The sequence below is a fragment of the Haemaphysalis longicornis genome, unplaced genomic scaffold, assembly GCF_048455015.1.
Source record: "Haemaphysalis longicornis isolate Haplotype H1 unplaced genomic scaffold, Haemaphysalis longicornis Haplotype H1 scaffold_14, whole genome shotgun sequence".
Lineage (NCBI taxonomy): Eukaryota > Metazoa > Arthropoda > Arachnida > Ixodida > Ixodidae > Haemaphysalis > Haemaphysalis longicornis.
The window spans coordinates 50,791,910-50,797,909 of NW_027526245.1; the positions used below are offsets into that span (position 1 = coordinate 50,791,910).

The 6,000-nt window shown below is 43.6% G+C and overlaps 1 pseudogene; it reads right to left on the bottom strand.

Annotated features, from left to right (window-relative positions):
- LOC144164892 (ras-related protein Rab-40C pseudogene) overlaps positions 1-5,564 on the bottom strand; it is a 114,111-nt pseudogene extending 108,547 nt beyond the window's left edge.
- Positions 5,565-6,000: the final 436 nt, after the last annotated feature.

Sequence of the window (6,000 nt, forward strand, 5' to 3'; positions counted from 1 at the left end):
CTCGCGAAGGTGAAAAATCGGGCGGAGCGTGTCCACGAGCAAGGTAGAAACCGCATCCCATGCGAGCTCGCCGAAGCAACCAAGGTTGCTTCGACGGGTAGCGGCTTCATAGCGAGATTTATTCCTGCGATGAACTGGTCTTGGGCTCAACGAAGCCCAGAAAAGAAATGAAGTTGTGAAAAACGAGATACGCAGCTCCAAAGAGTGTATCAGAGCACAGCAAGCGTCACCGAAAAATTGGAAGGGCCACCATAAAACCAATAAAATGCACGAAGCAAAGTATTTTCCTTCGGGGAATGAGAAAATGAGGAAGACCACAATGCCTTTCCCAGGAACCGTGGCCGGCCCCATGTTCAAAGCGCCAAATATAGTACTGGGGTCCTAGCGCTTTGCCGTGGTTCCCAGACTCCATAGATACCACACTTGCACTGGAATGAGCGCCCTCACGAAAGGTCCCATCATACCGAAGCCCAGTCACCCACTCTGCGCCATTATTTATTTTAGCTCGTGTTGCGGCCTACATCAGGACAACGGTGGTGCGCATATTCATCACGTGGAATTCAACACAACCCCTATTATTCGATTACCGCGGTTCTAACAATTCTTTTTTCTTGCCTGGTGTTTTTCATTTTTTATCGCAAATGCTGTGTTGCAACACCCTTCTATAACGCCTTATGAGCCTACAGGGTAGCTAATTCGTGAATAAATATATAAAAGCAATATATGAATACCCATACGAACAAACAAATAACTAAATAATTAAGATTAAGAGGTCACTAAGATTTGGCGAGTTTTGTGTTATTTATACAATGCGTAATTATCCGTGGAGGTATTATTTCTGCGAAATTCACCGTTCTGCTTCTGCACCGAGACATGCACCTTAAACCGGAAAGGCAATTTCAAAGGTTTCCTCGTGCGTGACACGCACTTAACACCAAAAACTGGTTCACAAGTATGATTTAACGAAAGTACCCGCCTGACTTTTTGGCGTAGACTAACAATCCAAAGCTGAAAAAAATCTCTAGTTTTATTTATATTTTGGGAAGCTGGACGCAGTCGTACTCATTCTAAAGCACAGTTGAGGAATTTGTGCTTAAATGGAAATTTGAGACCGTGTCCGTATGCATTAAATCTTGCATTTCAATAGTTGTATGCCATGTTAAAACACGGCCACAATGGCTAAAGGACTCATTAATCTCACGTTTATCTATGAGTGTCACTCTAGGTGTGAGCAATGCCTTATGGAGTACAAGGCCTATTTTGGAAGAATGCACGTTGATAAGATAAGCTAAGATAAGATCATCTTTATTTCCTCAAGAAGAAACTTGAAGGTCGTCCGGGCTAAAAGCTGCTGAAGGAAGCTTGACAGTGGCCCGGAAGCCCTCACTTGGTAGAGATCAAGAAGAAAAATCACTCATAACGAAAGCAAATGAAACAGTTCATCCTTGCTACATAGTTATACAACACAAAAAGCTAAATTCGAAAAGTTATACAAGAATTACGGTTTCAAGATTCACAATTCGTACACAATATTACAAAAAGTTCTACACACAGGAAGATACAAAACAACAGCAATAGCAGATAAATACCATACAAGCAATGATTGTAACAGTCACGGAAACGTCAAGCTTACGACGTATTGCGCAAATATTTGCGGGAAAAACAATCTGTCTGTGCATGGTCATTTAGATTGTTAGGAAGTTTCAAGTGCAGAGTCTGATATTTATAATTAGTGCGGATTTGCCGCACTCCTCATTGTTGTGTGGTGCGGGTGCGTAAATCCGCATCCCTTGCAGTTAGAGATTAGAGTAATACTAAACCGCCTTTTAGTGCGTTTAATGCAAAACTAAGTGCGCCTAATATACGAAACCTTGTACAAGTGGTTTAATTCGATTATGCAATATTATGGAAATCATTTTGTGTTTACGCTAAATAGGGAATACTGGCGATGTTTCGGACCATTCGCTTTTGCAACCACAGAATTTGTATTTCATTTTTTTATTTGTTGTAGCCCACACAAGGCGACAATAGGTAATACGCGATGAAAATAATGCGTTGTAAATTTGCAGTTTGGCCTGTGCAGGAAGCAAATCTCAGCATGGCGATAATACTCCGGTGACTGAGGACAGTTTATTACAACGGGTACCTGTGTGTGTGTCCCAACCTACTTGTGCAGAAAAGGTAACACCCTAAATCTTCTGTTCGTCAGCTATGTGAATAACTTTATCCTCATAAATTACGCTACTTTGCATGTAAAGTGCTTTATGTTTATACCCGAAGATAACTGCTTTTGTGTTTTTGAGTTAATGGTAATTTCATTCGACTGCGACCAAACGGATTGCTACCGGAGCACGTCGTTACATTTTGCTATTAAATTGTTGACATCAGGACCGGAAATAGGTATAGTGCTGTCGTCTGCGTACATAAAAAATTTTACAGTTGAGATGCTTTTTGTGATGTCGTTTATATACACTTAAAGAGCAAGGACCCGAAAATGCTTCCATGCGGTACACCTTTTGCCAATAAAAAAAACGGTGAGTTGTGGATGTCTAGGTACACGCGTTGCTGCCATTGCTGACAATAAAGTAACTATTTCAGCAAGTCATAAGCATTTCCCCGAATGCCACATGTAGATATTTTTTAAAGACAATAGTCTTTCTTGGGCTACTTGAACCCAGAAATTTTGGTCTGTCTGTACGTCTGTCCGTCTGTCTGTCTGTCTGTGACCCGATTTACCCACCCGGCCAAACTAAAACAACGCCTGCGCAATAGTCTACGTAGTCACAGCTAAAGGTGCCCGTCTATGTACGGTGTAATGCTCATACTTGTCAATATTGCTGAAGAACAACAAGACATTACGCAAATATGAGACAGCAGAGTAATACAGAAGTGATATTTGCAGTGTTCCTTTATACAAAATCGTACATGTTCGATTTGTGCGAGAATAAATACTCCAACTGCAGAAAAAAAGATTGGGCTCATCTCCCCACGAGGGGGGACTCAAATAGATGCGTTGCGTAGGGGGTGGGTGTATTGCGTTAACGTTAGTGTTTGGGGGGTGGTGGTGGGGTGGTAGTGAAGGTGTTACTAATATTGCTTATTACTATTAATTATTAATATTTCTTTTATATAATAAATATTTCGTGATTTTGCGACTCGAGTCCCCCCTCGTGGAGAGATGGGCCCAATTTTTCTTTTTTTTGTGATGCAAGAAGTGAAGGCAAAGAGTAGGTTGTTGTAAGTCGTTATTTATTTATTTGTTGCTCCTGTCGTTGTATTGGACGCTGAGAACGACGCCTTCGTGGTCGCTAAAGTGTACTGTTAAGGGGTCTTTAAGCAGTGGTCGTGCGTTGCAGCAACTGGTGAAGACGAGATCAATGCAACTGCTGCCGTGTATCAGCAGCTTCTTGACGTAGTTTGAATGAGTCAAGGATATAAGGCGCCTTCATACCCTTCGATTCTGTGTCGCTTTTGTGGCGCAGTGGGAAGAGCACCATGTACCAATCGTTCCGCCCACAGGGTCGTGGGATCGAATCCAGGCGCCGATAACTATTATTTTTTTATATAGTGTAGGGGGAGGGGTGCGGACCTGTTGTTGAGAGCCAGGAGGGTAGCGTGTTGCGGGAGAGGAGGATCGGGGGAGAGGGTGCACCTGCGCGCTGAGCTTTTGCGGACGGACGGCGGACGCTACATGTAAGTTAAAGAAATGCTCTGCACTTAAAAAATCCCTCCCTCCGCCATCGCCTGCTGTCGTCCGCGCCACTAAAGCTTCTGGCGGTACTTTAAGAAATCAACCGGCAACTGTTACGAAAGGTTCCATTAGATAGATTCCACGCTCTGCTTGCAACGCACGTGGAGTAGAGAAACGCGGTTCTATAAATGTTGAAGTAGGGCGCCGCGATTCATGCGCGTCTTCGCTGTACGGCAGCGTTGCCATCGGGACACCCGGTTTGGAGCAGTGGAACGTGGGAAATTTAAAATTATGTCAGCAAACCTTTGGCGTCTTTAGCTTGGGAGGAGCGCGACGCACGAGGAACAACATGATTGGTGAGCGAGAAAGCGAAAGGAGGCATTTACGTGACAAAAGTCGGTAAAGACAATCGTCTTTATCGTTCCTTATTCGTTCCATGGCGCCTTGAACCACCCTAAGTATGGTTTCTAGCGGTTTAATAAAGTGCCAAGTTTGAGCTGCGTATGTCTACACCCGCGGTACGCAATGGCTGTAGACCTTTGCCTTTCAGTGGCAATGAAACATCACTGTTTAATATTTGGGACGGCTTGCCGAATGCTCCCAAGCTCATACCCATTCGGCGCCGGATTTCTTTCTCATGATTTGGGTATGCACCCACTTTCTACCTGTCGTACCTATATTTTTTACTTGTATTTTGTTTTTAAAGTACAGAAGACGTTTTCGCATGTTTTTTCCTTAATACTTAATAATTATTCGCATCTATGTTTAGCCCCACGACCGTGTTTTCTGATTTTAGTACTTCAATCATTGTTTGCAGGTGTTCTGCAGTCTCCTTTAGCAAGACGGTCGCCCGAAAACCTCAGATCGCCCAAGTATTCTCCATTCATCCTTATCCTATGCTATGCCAGTCAAGATTTCTTAATCCCTTCTCCTGACGTGATGTGAATATGTGTGATGTAATGATATCTCCCTGTCTTACATTCTTTCGGGTTGGAATGTTATCGCTTTGTTTGTGAAGGGTTATCCTGCCTGTGCATTCCTTTTATATGTCTTATAGGAGAATTCTGTACTCTACCCTAATCCCTGGTTCTAGGGCGGCTACGGCGGCTTTTTTACATTCTATAAATGCCATGCAAGGAGGTTTCGTGTACTCTGCTTATTTTCCTATCACTTGATTAACGACAGGAATGTGATCCTTGGTTTGGTACCCTTTGAGCCTTCTCTTTGGGTTCTTTGGAATCCAGGCTGTCGCCTTGCGGCTTACTATAGCTTCGCTAAGGAGCTTGTAAAGAACTTATGGCAGGCTAATAGGTCTGTAATTCTTTACGTCCTTGGGACCTCCCTTACTGCAAATAAGAATACATTTGTCACTTTCCTAACCTATGCGTTCTTTTTGAGTCTTAAAGCATTCAGAATATTGTACAGCAAGCATTTCCAGTACGATATCTCATCCTTAGTTTAAAGATCCACGGTGATGCCGTCTTACCCTGCATTTTTTTCTATTTACGATCCGCTGAGAGCATTTTCCACTACTTCTTTAGTTGCTAGTGGGACATCACAAGTTGAGCTTGTACTCTCATGTCCCTCCCCTGGTCTAACGTCACTGGCATACTTCTTGATGTAGAATTGTTCTGCTACTTTGATCATACAGTGCCAATTGTGCGTAAAATTTACCTGCTCTTGTCCAGTCTTTGCCTACGGCTTGCTTTGTCTTAGTTGCTTTCATACTTTTCCGATTTGCAGCGTTTCCTCGTTCTCCCATGTGCTCTGCTACGCATGCCATGGGACATCGAAACCTGACCTTCCGCACCTCGTCTGGTCTCTCCCGGTCCTTGCGGTGCTTCGGGCCCAACAGCGCCCGGCGTGGGTTCATTCATACGAAGAGTGGATACAGCCCTTTTGGCGCGTCAAGGACACCTTGACAGAACTCTGGAGCTTCGTCTTTGCGGCCTCGATGGCTGTAAATTACTAGCGTCCTACTTACTGCCTTCCCCATTCCCCAGCGGCTTCGGGCCATCCTTTCTTTAATAAGGTTTTCTTCCTTCCTTCCTCGTTTTCTCTTATGCTCTATGCACGAATGTCGTTTGTTTTACTTTTGCTAATCTGTTTCGGCAGCTCGGCTGGTCCGCTGCACTTGAATATTTTATGTTATTGAATATGATAAATAGCTCTTTCGTTTTCCTTATTGGTTTTCAGTTTATTGACTACACCTTGCTTCTCTTACAGCTGCTGCAGATTCTCTGAGTGTCTCTCTTAGGTTGTCATTTCGCCTGTTTGGCCGGTCTACACTGACCTCATTCTTTTTGCTG